Here is a 14,863-nt window from a genome sequence, read left to right as displayed (position 1 = left end):
AAGACCCAGGTCGACCAATTATACCATGTTTGGTGACAAGTATACTGCTACCGCACTTTTAGACCTAGGCGCGAGTGTTAACTTACTTCTCTACTACTTATTTAAGCATTTACATCTTCATGAATTAAAACCTACCAACATGACCCTGCAACTCGCAAATCACTCCATCAAGTACCCAAAGGGCATAGTAAAAAACGTCCTAGTCAAGGTCCAAGATTTTTACTACCCAGTTGATTTTGTCATTCTAGATACCGAAGTTGCCTATGACTCTATTTCTATCATTTTAGGACATCCATTTCTTGCAACTGCTAACGCTCTCATCAATTATCAGGATGGTTCAATGACAATGTCTTTCAGGAACCTTTCTGTAGAAATAAATGTGTTCAACTTAATGAAACAACTTCTCGATCCTGACATTAAGGGTGAGATTAGCATGGTTGATAATCTGGCTTAGAAATATTTCACAAACTATGTTCCCGCAGATGAGGTACACCAATTTCTTTCTTTTGATAATCCTGAGTTTGACGATGACTTGTATATTAAGGATGTCCATGCATTATTAGAGTCAGTACAACTATTTGACCCTACTGTTGCGTTACCAACCGATTCAGAAGAACCTGACTCGCTCTTTTCCATTGAAGAGGTGGTCCCTCACGAATCCATGATCCTCAATCCTCCAACTCCGGATTTAAAACATCTACCCTCTTATTTGAAGTACATGCATCTCGATCCCGATGGTAGTCACCCTATAATAATTTCTTCCCATTTGACTACCAATGAAGAAGCACGTTTGATTCATGTCATTCGTGAACACCGCTCCGCTATCAGTTGGTCCTTAGATGATATCAAAGGAATACACCCTAGTGTATGCACGCATTGTATACATCTAGATGATGACACAAAGACATCACGGAAACCGCAACGTCGCCTTAACCCTGCCATGAAAGAGGTGGGGAGGGAGGAAGTTTTACGTTTACTTGATGCAAGTATCATATACCTTATCTCTTATAGTGTTTGGGTTAGTCCTGTCCACGTTGTTCCCAAAAAGTTCGGCATTACAGTTGTGCGCAATGGTAAGGATGAATACATCACCACTCGCATTCTGGTAAAATAGAGAATTTGCATTGACTATCGCAAACTTAATGTCGTAACGCGTAAATATCACTTCCCTCTTCCATTTGTTGACAAGATGCTAGAACGTTTAGCCGGCTATGCTTACTACTGTTTTCTTGACGATTATTCTGGCTATTTCCAAATTGTCATCGATCTAGCTGATCAAGAAAAAACAACTTTCACATGTCCCTTTGGCACCTTTGCATACAAATGAATGCCTTTTGGTCTTTGCAATGCCCTTGGTACTTTCCAACGCTGCATGCTTCACATTTTTAGTGATATGGTGGAACGTTATATGGAAGTCTTCATGGACAACTTTTCCATTTATGGAAACTCCTTTGACGACTGTCTATCCAACCTTTCTAAAGTGTTAACGTATTGTGAAGAGAAAAATATGATACTTAATTGGGAGAAGTGTCATTTCATGGTGACCAAAGGAATTGTTCTAGGTCATGTTGTTTCGAAAGACAGGATAGAGGTTGATAAAGTTAAAATTGTTAAAATTACTTCTCTACCTATCCCCCGAACAGTTCGTGATATTCGTGCCTTTTTAGGCCATGCTGGGTTTTACAGGCGATTCATTCAGGATTTTTCTAAAGTTGCTCGACCCTTAACCAATCTACTGCTTAAGGATGCGGTCTTCGACTTCAATTTCAATTGCAAACAAGCTTTTGAAACTCTAAAAATTGCCCTGACTACCGCTCCTATCATTCAACCCCCTGATTGGTCTTAACCATTCGAACTGATGTGTGACGCTAGCGATTTTGCTATTGGCGCCATACTAGGCCAACGACGTGATGACAAACCCGTTGTCATTTACTACACTAGTAAAACTCTTAATGTCACTTATCGTAATTACACGACAACTGAGAAAGAGTTCCTAGCTGTAGTCTATGCTTTGGATAAGTTTCGCCCTTACCTGGTCGGATCTTCAACCATCGTATATACAGACCATGCCGCACTTTGGTACCTACTCGCGAAAAATGATGTGAAACAGAGATTATTCCGCTGGATCCTTCTCTTGCAAGAATTCACCCTAGAAATCAAAGACAAGAAAGGAACCGAAAATGTGGTGGCCGACCATTTATTAAGGCTGGTTGGTGACATTGATAGTGATTCTGACGCCATCTGTGATTCCTTCCCAGATGAGCATTTGTACTCCATTTTCTCCTCTCCATGGTACGCGGATATTGTTAATTACCTAGTTACAGAGGAAGTTCATTCCTCTTGGTCATGTCCTGATTGTTAAAAGTTCTTATCCACTGTAAAATATTATTTCTGAGATGATCCCTACCTCTTTAAGTATTGTTCCGACTAACTCATTTGTTGTTGCATTCCCAACTGGGAACACACCGACGTGTTATCTTTTTGCCATGAACAATCTTGCGGTGGTCATTTCAGTGGGAAGAACATTGCGGCCAAGGTTTTACAATGTGGTTTTTACTGACCTACCCTTTTTTGCGATGCACACGAACATTGCAAAGCTTGCATTCGTTGTCAGCACCTAGGTCGCATTACCCAACGCAATATGATGCCCCTAAATCCCATTTTAATTATGGAAATTTTTTTATGTTTGGGGCATTGACTTTATGGGACCCTTCCCTATTTCTCAAGGTTTTCTCTACATTCTAGTCGCTGTGGACTATGTGTCCAAATGGATTGAGACACTCGCATGTCGCTCAAATGACCATAAGACTGTCGTGAAATTTGTAAAAGAAAACATTTTCTCTCGTTTTGGTGTTCCCAAAGCTATCATCAGTGATGGGGGTACACATTTTTGTAATAAAAATTTTGGGTTTTAATGAAGAAATATGGAGTTACTCACAAAGTTGCTACTCCATATCACCCATAGACAAGTGGCCAAGTTAAAGTCTCCAACAGAGAAATAAAGTCCATTATGGAGAAAACTGTCAATCCCTCAAGGAAAGACAGGTCTCTCCGCTTATCGGATGCCTTGTGGGCATACTGAACGGCATTTAAGACACCTATTGGGATGTCTCCTTACCGCATCGTTTTTGGAAAACCTTGTCATTTGCCAATTTAACTTGAGCATCATGCCCTGTGGGCCATCAAAAGCCTCAATTACAATATCAACGTGGCAGGTGAGAAGCGAAAACTACAATTAAAGGAGCTTGAGGAGATTCGAAGTAATGCATATGATCTCTCAAAATCCTACAAATCTAATATGAAAAGAGTGCACGACAAGCACATTTTGCGTAAAGATTTCAAAATTGGCCAAAATTTTTTACTTTACAACTCTAGACTACATGTACATTTTTCCTGGTAAATTGAAAAAATGATGGTCTGGTCCTTTCATTGTGTCAACTATGACCCATTATGGTGCAATCTCTTTGCTTAATCTACAAGATAACAACAAATTTCAAGTAAATGGCCAACGCCTCAAACATTACCACGAGTTACGCTCCCCAACTATTGAACAAACTCTTCTTCAGGATCCAGTCTACATAGACTAGATGTTTTGTTGACGTACTCAATCTTGTTTTTATGTAAAGGGTACGTTATTTTGGTAGCCGGGCCATCTTCTATTTTATAATCTCAAAAGTACTGTGAAGTGTGTATGTCTTCAGAACTCTACTTTATAAACTCTACTTCAGAACTGAGTATAAATGTCTTCTGAAACGCGAGCAAACGTTCCAGCTGATAAATGATGGGTACCGAAAATTTCCCCTCCTTCCTTCTCTTGCCTTTTCTACTATCTACCTCGCGAACTTCAACTAATCATTTAGTGTAAGTCTCACTCATCACGAATAGGTAATGGTCGTAGTACTTTTGCTCGTAAATGACGTGCGCGAAGGATGGGGTGGTGTATGCATTGTCAAACACCTTTATGTCCAGGTCTTGACTTCCTATCCAATACTAGACGGTATAAGGTATACTTTTGTCTGACAGCAGTTGAGCAGGATAAACTTCATCACCGTGTCGTTTCTCCCATGGGTTGGGAATCGTCTCGAGGATCTGACGTTAAAAGACTCACAAACGTCTTAAGGATCTGACGTTAAAAGACTCGCAAACGTCTTTAGGATCTGACGTTAAAAGACTCACCTTGTATATATGTATATATTATTGTCTTTTAAAATTCCCCTTGCATTAAGTTGTACGCATAGAGATTCGTGTTCAACCTCGGATGTTGCCTACTTAGGACACGTATGGGCAATGGATTCCACCAAGCTAACCCCTAGAATTGGTTATTTTGAGTTCCCTTTGGGGCAGTTTGAGGATAGTCGTATGTAATAAGGGTAATATTATTAGACCGTAGCGCGCACGATCTAGGATGGTACCGTCCTGCCCCTAGCCCCATAATACATAAAGGTGAAGCCATAGTCTGGCTAGATTGGGTTCGCTCTGGAGCCGACATGACAGTTGCTTAAGAGTTTAGATGGTGAGTCTTCTGGACATCCAGTGTTGTTCACATTAATCTCCCTTGTATAGAAATAAAACCAGAAAAAAAAATGTTTATAAATAAAACATCCCTCCTTCTTTTCAAAAACTCTTTTAGCCTATGAGCATGACATACATAATTAGATGGCATTTTTCATGCCAATCACGGGCATACCTCTGGTCGACTATGTGCTGACTTAGCAATCCATGTATCCATGGACTTACGACCTCATGCTCAACATGCTAATCGTGGGCGAGTATAATCTGGATGTGAAATGCACGTATCAACGTTCTGTGCAGTGGAACAAGCTTGTCGTGACTCAATGGCTGGGTCAGAATGTCATTGGCACCTCTAAGCCATCTGACATTAACAAGACATTTCTCCACCTACTCTGGGTCCTCCAGCAGCGAAAGGGAAACTTATGCATAGTGACCTTTCTATTCGACACTATTACGCATGCCACACTCAAGTGGTATCTTTCATCACACATCTTCTGCATCTCTAATAATGGCACCGCCAAAGATCATCCCTGAACAATCCTTCTAGGCTTTGTTGGATTCTCCTGTGTATGGACTTCAATTTAGAGACCTCATCACCCAAGTCGGTTGGACCTCTTTCATTCTGCACCCTGAGCAGACATACTCTCTAGGTTTAGCAGCTTATTTTTATGATAATATGGAGGATACAACAACATTTAATAATGCTCGTGGTTTCCTTTTGAATGGATTCGCAATCCATATGGGTAACACCAGACATCTTTTTTACGAGTGATAAGAGCCCAAAATTGTAGTTTTTACCCGTTAACAATAATACTTTTAGACCAATTATACGAGTAATAAATAAGAGTTAATGCTGATTACATGTTTTTATGTATTTCAGGCATTTGAGTCAATTATGTGCAGAAATGTGTCACTTTTGCGAGATAAAGGAGCAAGGGCTGGTTGCTAAGAAGTTCTGTGATAAAATGCCAAGATTCAAGGAGAAAAAGCCTTTTAAAAGCCCGGTCAAAGCTGAAAAGTCAAAGTCAATGCGGGCAGAAACAGCGCACAAAAATCAGCGTAACTTCTGAAGACCGTATCTTTGGACTCAGACCTCAGAATTGGGCCTACCTTATGTCAAAACGACCATCTTGGAAAGAGCTTTCCAATGGTCTAAATCTTGACCCAATCAAAGGAGCAGAAGTGGACGAAAAGTCTATTGAAATCAAATCCAGCTGAAAAGACCTCTGTGGATTGAAGAAATTGGGTTTTGGGCTTGATTTTCCGGCCCAAAACATGGCTCCAAACCCATGTACGAAATTGGGGATCTCTTTCTCTTCTTGAAAGGAGGAAAGGAGGAGACTCATTAGCTAGACCTAGATTAGAAAATAAATTAGCTTAGACTCCATTAACTAGTTTTATTACCTTGTTTTTAATTTAGTTATTGAATCATTGATAATTCTTCATTAGATTAATAAAAGTAGTTAGTTATTCATAAATTTAGTTTTGGTTTATTAAATTACTTAGATCTAAATTCAGTTATTAGTTGTTAATCATTTCTTAATTGTTAATTCAGTTGTGAATCCTTAATTAGATCAATATAGTAAATTTATAATCTTTATATCATGTCTTGCTTAAATTCATATAGAAATGACAGTTTAATGACTCAAGGCTAAAACCTCCATTAGAGGGGTTTGAGGAAGCCTTGATGAAAACTTGATTTTGTTAGCTTAGAAATCGTCATGATAATCTATTCAATTTTAGAAAGTAATTAGTTCACCATGAGAATGGGTTTGATTGCTTCACATGGTAGTTATTATTGGGTAGAAATTGTCATGAATAATTAGGGATTAGAAATACCAGTTTGTTATGCGAAAACATTGAAATTTGGATTACGACATTTCTTTATTAGTTGATTAAGTTGAATCAAGGTGGAATCAAATTCCCCTAATTCATTCTCTATTGTCAAGTTAGTATTTGAATTCCGTCATTTCGTTATTCGCATATTGATTAGTAGTTTCCCATCGTAGTATATTTCTGTCGTTACTTTCATTAACTTTGATAGACTGATAATCGTAGTTAACTTAGAAATCTAAAGAACTAGGAGTGGAACGAATCTTCTATTCCAACTATATTGTAATAGCATCCAGAGTAGAAAACTTTGATAATATAAGCACAAAATAGCTTTAGTTTTACTTGCGGTTGAGTCTCGTTGCTTATTCGTAGGTAAAACTATCATTTTACATTCTATCAAATGGCGCCGCTGCCCAAAGTCCTAAAGTCCCAAAGTCCCAAAGTCCCATTAAAACCACCCACCCTTGTTTGTTTCTAATAGTGATTGTTTGGTTTAGAAACTAAAAAAAATTCTAAGAACAAGCCTGAGCGCGACCCGCGCCCATACAAGGCTAACTTCGAGCGCCCCTAGCGTTGAAGCGCCTGGAACTTGAATTGGACTTGAGCGCGACCCGCGCTCTACCAAAGCAAAGTTCGAGCACCCCTCGCGCTGAAGCGCCTGGAACTCGAGTTGGACCTGAGTGCGACCCGCGCCCTCTTCTTGAACTGCTCGATTTTCACCGGTTAGTACAAACTTCCATTTCTTTAAGTTATTCAGTGTTTCTAACTTGTTAAATATACTGAGCTCGTGTATACAAGACGCTATTCATAAGCGAAGCAAGGAGGCATTCAGGTACTTCTTTCTTCCACTCCTCGCATCTCCTGTTAGAGGTTTATACTAGCATATCAGGATTGTTTTGATGTTTGTTGTGTTTAGTTAAGATTGGTATTAGCCTTGCATGAGATTAAGGTCAGGTAGAAGAAAAACGTCTAGCGTAATCAAACGTCAACATCAACAAACACGCCTTTCTAGTATACCACTCACACACCTCTAGCTAGTATACCGCACACTACACCTGATAAAATGGCTGAAGAAAGAGAGTCTCCTCTCTCTGACTTTTACAAAGCCTTGAATGATAGCCTAAAATCTTGCATCGTTCTTGCAGACCCAGCGGGGGATTTCCGAATCCCCCCAAATATATTTGATTTGTTACCCGTTTTTTATGGGTTAGACCATGAAAAACCTTATCAGCACATGCATAGGATTGAACAAGTCCTTACCACATTCCATTATCCTACGGTTAGTGCTGAACAAATTAAACTGAGGGTGTTTCCTTTCACCCTAGACGACAAGGCGACATCTTGGTTAATTGCCCGAGCGCCTAATTCTGTGGACTCATGGGCCAAACTTGTTCAACTATTTATGAAACATTTTTACCCACCACTGAAAACAGATGAAATGCTTTCCAAGATTCATTTTTTTCGACAGAATCCTCATGAATCCTTTTTAGAGGCTTGGAATCATTTCATTGACCTTATTATAGAGTGTCCACATCATAATCTTGCGAAAGACACGTTAGTTCATGCCTTTTTCAAGGGACTGTTACACCACCACAAAGAGGTGCTTGATATAATGAATGGGGGTAGTTTCCTAAGTAAAGGAGCCTCAGAGGCTTATAAATTTTTAGAAGATCAAACAAAGCATAATAATAACTGGGAGGGGGGTTAGTGACGATATCCCCCGTAATGCTAGTTCTTCTTCAACAGTTAAGGCTAGCAATATGTTTGAGGTTAAATCTGATCCTAAGCTTAAAACTCTAATTGAATCCCTCACTAAAAAGGTAGAAGCTATTTTTGTTCAACAAAAGCCTACCCCTGTCATGAATATCAACTCTATTCCATGTAACTTCTGTTTGAGTCATGCGCATCCCGACGAGGCCTATGAATAACAGCCGGACAATGTTTGTTCCATTAATAGCGAACCTAACGCACCTTGGCGACAAAACCCCAACTACAGTTGGCGAAATAATCAACAAGCTACACCTCCAATGTATAATAATCAAAATGTTAGGCAATTAAACAATTACAATCAAGCTCCACCAAGACAAGGACAAGGTCAGGGTAATTATAATAATTATAACAATAATAATTATAATGATAATAGAGGTATCGTTCCAGTTAATCATAACTATCACAACCCACCCATTAATAATCAACGTGACATAGTTCCTGTCACATAACCTATAGCAAACACTCCTCCACAACTGGATCGTTTCGACGCCATTATGCAAACCTAATAACAGATTTTACAAGCCATCTAACTTTTCTTACAACAGTTAGCACAAGAGAAAGTACAACCAAAAGGTGTGTTTCCAGGTCAAGCGATACCTAATCCTAAAATAACAAACACAGCCTTTGAGGTAAACGGTAATACTAGTAGGGAAAATGCAAACGTAGGTGAGCTAAATGCCATCACCACTCTCCGTTCTGGCAGAGTGGTTGATAACGCCGTAACTATGCCTATAGTTATCTCACCAGTAGTCCCTACACCAGATATTGAACTAGATACCGAAATAGAAACTGAAGATCCTACCCCTGTAGAGGTACCAGTTAAACCATAACCTAAGAAACAGAAAGCCAAGGTTAGACATCCTATTGATCCATACGCTAAATATAGAGAGAAACCACTGTTTCCCCAGAGATTAACAATGTTAAACAAAAATATGAATTTCGATGAAATTAGAGAAGTTTTCAAAAATCTAACGATAAACCTACCCTTTCTTGAAGCGATTAAGAAGTTACCTCACCATGCTAAGTTTCTTAAAGAGTTGTGCACTACTAGGCATAAGACAAATATTCCTAAAGACGCCTTTTTAACATAACAGTTTCCGACTTTAATCGAACATAATGGAATTGTTAAATACAAGGACCCTGATCGTCCTACTGTACAATGCACCTTAGGAGATTCCCACACGACGACTGCTTTATTAAACCTGGGGGCTAGTGTTAACTTACTCCCGTATTATCTATACAAACAAATAGGTCTATAGGAGATGCAACCTATTAAAATGACGTTGCAATTAGCAGATCGGTCAATTAACTATCCTAAGGGGGTGGTTGAAAACGTGCTTGTTAAGGTTCAGGATTTCTACTATCCTGCTGATTTTGTTATCCTCGATATAGAAGTCGCTAACGACTTTGTTCTGATAATTTTAGGGCATCCTTTCTTGGCTACTGCCAACGCGCTCGTAAACTGCCGCGATGGTTCGATGTCCTTGTCCTTTGGTCATATTTCTGTTGAGATAAATGTTTTTAAAATGACAAAACAATTCCCAGATACGATTTCTGATGAAGAGGTTAGCATGATCAAGAGTTTAGCTTAAGATTATTTCAAAACCACGGTTCTGAATAATCAGATGGACAAATTCCTTTCCTTTGGAAGTTCCAACTTTGACGAGAACTCCCTAGAAGTCGAAGAAGATTTCCTTTGACTCTTTTGCAACTCTTCCTTGCCACCTCGCGAGTTCCCCCCTGTCAACATCCATTCATCCTTGGACACTATGATGGAAGATGAATTTTTCACCCTTTATTCCAGTGATTCTTTTGACCCAGCTATTGAGAAATGTCTTACATATCTCAAGACTTCTGATGATCTAGACCTGAGAGCTCTAGCTGAGCCCCATTCATCCACCTCACATCATTCTATCACTTATTCATCTTCCATCACCAATATTCCCCACCTTCCACCTTTTCAAAGGAACCTTGAGTTTGCACTTGACCCTCTTGCTTCTTCTGTGCTTAATGATTTTCTAAATCCTCCTAATACGAAAATAATTCCCAAGGGAAAGGCACTTGACACCTTCATTTTCAGAATTGAGACAGTTCCTACCTACACTATGAATGAGTTTTGTGCTAAACCCACATTCTCATTTTTTCCATTCTTTCATTCTAAAACTTATCCATATCCAACATATCTTCCACAAACATCCATTTTCTCACGATCATTCACTTGGACACCCTCTCGTTCAAAGATGAAGAAGAAAGTGCATGCTTGGTTACGTTCTAGATCTATCAGACTTCGCTTTCATTTCACTAAGTTGCGTCGTAGAAAATCTTGGTGCTTGATTTTGTTTGGGGGTGCATTCTATGTTATTTATTTATGGAAAGGCCCACAACTCTTTAGGTTGTTAATATATGGAAAACTGCAGGGTATATATATATATCCAGTTATTTGTTAAAGTCTCGAGTATCTGACTATAAACGACTCATTTTGTTGTTTGGTGTACTTCCTTACACTTCCATATATTGATAAGTACACCATTCAGGTAACCGGGCACTCCCTATGGAGTGTGTGGCTGTAAGTACTGGATTCTAAGTCCACGTTTAACGTAATTCACGCTTTCTTCTTTCGCATGTTTTCTCAGTTTTTAAGTCATGTTTATCTATGGAGTGACTTACGTCTTTACTGCTTATTGTTTTCCTTATATTAATCCGTATTCATATAAAATAAAAAAAAATATTAAAATCATAAAAATAGTAATTTAGGAAGGCTCGGGAATCTGACTTTAAAAGACCCACGTTTAAAACAAATTTTCTAAACTCTGTTCTATAAAATTTTTTTTGGGGGTGGGGTGTTGGTATCCCCATCCTTGATCACTTAACTTTCCATTTTTGTTGCTTATGCCGTTAAATCATATTTTGATTCGGGTTGATATTATCTATAAATTTAGATTTCATTTGTTCGCAAAACTTACATCATTCACGAATTTTGAGGCATTTTCCATCTTCTTATATGTCACCAACATTTAGAATAGAGTGTTTTATGGATCATTGGATTGGAAATTCTCTCCTGATCGTTTTCATATCTCATTCGCAAAAATCGAACCGGTAACGAATCGGCAATTTTAGTTTGAAGTTGAGCACATAAAATTGGAAATTTCAAAAATTGAATTAGGCTTGGGCCCAAATCTCGCACGCACGTGCGTCCCCTTCCTCAAATCAAAATCAGTTCGCGATTCTCTCTTCTCACTTCTGCCATTAACGATTTTGAACCCTAACCAAAATAAAAATAAAAAATAAAAAATAAATAAAAAAACCGCTAAGCCAAAAGTTTTAACCCACTCCAAATCGCGAGTCCTACTCTACACCAACTTACCCACCGAAAAACCAAACAAAATCACCAAAATAATAAATTTTCACAACCACCACCACGCCACCCCCCAAATTTTAAGTAAGTTTGATTCAAACTCCATCCCCACATTGCATTCAAGCCCACAACCCGACTACAACCTTCAATGACTCAAAGACGGAGAATTTTGCCAGAACAAGCTTTTACTGCCGACCACTTTGCACCGTTTTACAGTGATAAGATAATTTGTAGGGATTGGACGCATTTGTGGTATTCGACGAACAACTTTTATCACGACGATTTGGTCTAAAAATTCTATAAGACTAGGGAGTTGGATGGTAATAATTTTTTTGTGAAGGTGAATAAAATAAGGAAAGAAGTTGATAGAAATTTGTTGGCTCGTATTTTCGGCATGGAGGAAGGACGCAATCTAGTAGACACATTGCAGGAATCCCAAATTGGTGGGATCGAGCCTTTGATGAAAGAGACGGTTTTGGAAGGAAACTACAATGCGAGTTCGCATTGTGTTCGCCCGCCAATCTCTCTTGAACCAACCCGGTCAGTAGCTTCGATGGATTGGTAGGAATGTCATTGGAAAAGAGAAAGTCAGTGACATCAGTCTGAATTGTCTTCACGTTCTATGGATACTCCAGGAGAGGAAGTATGAATTTTGTATTCTCGAGTTTTTGATAAATATGATTAGAGGAGATGGGAAAAGTATTGCACCTTTCCCTGTGTTGATAACAAAGATCATGATGAGTTTGAGAGCTACTCCGAAATCTGATCGGATTATGCTGAACTCGCATTCAAATGCAAGTATTTACACGCAATGTATCCAGAAAACTTGGAGGTTGTCGGCTGATAGGGTTGTTAGTTCGGATGATGAGGAGGAGGACATGGGATGTTTTGAGGCGATGCTTTGAAGAAGTGTACTTCTGATGTAGAACGCATGTTAGTGCTTCATCGTGGCATGCGTTCTCTTAATACTATTGTGAAGATCTCTAGACTCGGCAGACTACCATACATCAGAATTATGAGACTCGTGCCCAGTGCGAGGATGAGCATTGGGAAGAGATGAAAGCATTTATGGAGGTACAACGCAAGTTCTGAGTAGAAATGCTAGAACGTTTGCCACCCCAGGGGGGTTCTTCTTCTGAGGAGGCGTCTGTGAGGCATGAGCGTCGTCGAAGAAGGATGACTGACTCTGGCCCTTCTTCGTCTCAGGGCCCATCTTCATCTCATGGCTAGTGGTTTAGGAGCATTTGTTGTTTCGATGTTATTTTTATTTATTTTTATTGTTTTTATTAGTTTGGATGTTAAGTTGTTAAATTCAATAGCTAAATTTGAATTCGGTAGTTAATTGTATTTTGAATTTCGATTTTAATTTAATGTGGTTCTTTTCTACACATGCGATGTTTTTTGTGTTAATCCCACCTTCCTGAATTGTTTAGGGGTGGTATTATTTCTTTTAGCATTGTTTTTTATATAATCCACAATTTTAGAAGTAATCTTGCAATGATTGTTGGGAATGTTGCCGATATTGGCATGGCTATGATTAGATATTGTGGTAGGATGAAATTTCAATGAGTTAGGAAGTTACTATTCTAAATTCAACCTAACAGGTATTAGGTTTGTTTTGGAATAAGAAATATGGGTTGTTGTTTTAGGTTTTGAAAATATTTTGTTTCCGGCAATTGCCTTAAATTTTTTTGGCAACTTGTCGATTCGTTTTAGAAACTAAAAACCCTATATATACTTGATTCATTCTTCACACAAAACCCACACATCTCACTTTCATCTCTCACCTCAAACCTCCAATTTTTCCTTTTATTTTTCACTTCATCCTGCTCAGCACACACGGAGCACGACCCACGCCCTACCAGGACCAATTCTTAGCGCGCCTAGCGCTGACATGCCTGTAACTCCAATTCGACTTGAGCGCGACCCGCGCCCTGACCTTCGTAGCCACGAAAAATTCTGATTTTTTGTGGGTTGTTCCATGGTCGTTTGCAGCTCTTCTAGAGAGTAGTTTTGAGATAACATCTCCTACAATCATACCGGAGCAGTCCTTTGAAGACTTGTTCCAAAGTGAAACCTATGGTGCATGGTTTTGCGAGGTGATCATACAAGCAGGCTGGGAACCGCTAATGGTAAGTCCTGATGAATTTTATTCTCCTGCACTTACATCTTATTTTTATGATACTTGTAAGTTCTTTGATAGACCAGATGGAGAACAAGTGTTCTCCATCACCATTGAGGATGAACCGATGGAAATTGCCAGGTTCTTGTTAGCCTTTGCTCTCGGACTTGCTATGCCCGCCGAATTTCAACACTCATGGGCATATTTGGTAGATAATATGTACCTCTATAACTATAAGAATTTGCATGAGGATTATGAGGCAGGAATCGTTAGGATAGAGGACCAAGGGGAATATAACGTAGCCCTTGGTAGCCTGTCCATGAACGTGGGAACTGTTATGTTTTGGATCATGCTAAACATTAGAGGGGAATGGCGTTATTCTTCTGCGAATGACAAAACTTGTGATATTTTTCTTGCTTTAGCTGGGGGACGTGTGCTCTATGATATTCCCAGACCTTAATGTCTAGTTTAGCACGAGCCCATAGCATGAGACATCTGTTTTAGTTTGTCATATTATGCTATGTTTATTTCCTGTTTTTTGTGCCCGTTTCATGGATTGGATTGGGGTCGACATTGTGCGACCCACTAACTGTATTATTCATTCTTTCCGTGCAATGACTTGGCCGGGGTAGAGGCTACAACCTCAATTGGTTGCGCCCTACACCCCATCCAACCAAGTGGCGCTAAACAGGTTAGCGATTGTAGATGATAAGTGGTGTGAAGCATGGCAAATCATTATGGCGTGGCAGGATGTGAAAGAACCTCATTTCTTTATAGATGAGGATGACGCTTAAACGCTGGAGATAAAGTAAGTTTTTAGTTTCAGCTAGTGTCTGCTTATGTCCCAAGCAATTTGATTCTTGTTAACCCCATAACGGGTGGAACTCATATAAAGTTGTGTCTGTTTTTCTTTATCTATATTAGTATGTTTTAACCTTGTTTTGCAGATGTTCCAGAATTTCATGCATCTCCATGGTATTTTTAGAATTTCACGCGTTTCCATGGTATTTTTCTACCCTTTTTATTTCAATACTTTGAGGACAAAGCATGCTTCTTGTTTGGGGGTGGCATAGAAACACGTGTAATTAAATCATCTGTTAGGATAAAGATATGTACAATATGCACTTGTTTTCTAATAAAAATTTCAAAAAAATAAAATAAAATATGTTATGTTATACATTTAGGAATATTAGTATTGTTTTCTTTCCCTATGCTCTTAATAATCTAGAAGTCTCACGTTAGCTTTTGTATTAAAATAGTTTTTAGAAACT

The sequence above is a fragment of the Coptis chinensis genome, chromosome 1 (genome assembly GCF_015680905.1).
Source record: "Coptis chinensis isolate HL-2020 chromosome 1, ASM1568090v1, whole genome shotgun sequence".
In the NCBI taxonomy this organism is placed as follows: Eukaryota; Viridiplantae; Streptophyta; class Magnoliopsida; order Ranunculales; family Ranunculaceae; genus Coptis; species Coptis chinensis.
The sequence above is the reverse complement of the archived record's forward strand: the minus strand, read 5'-3'. Positions refer to the sequence as shown.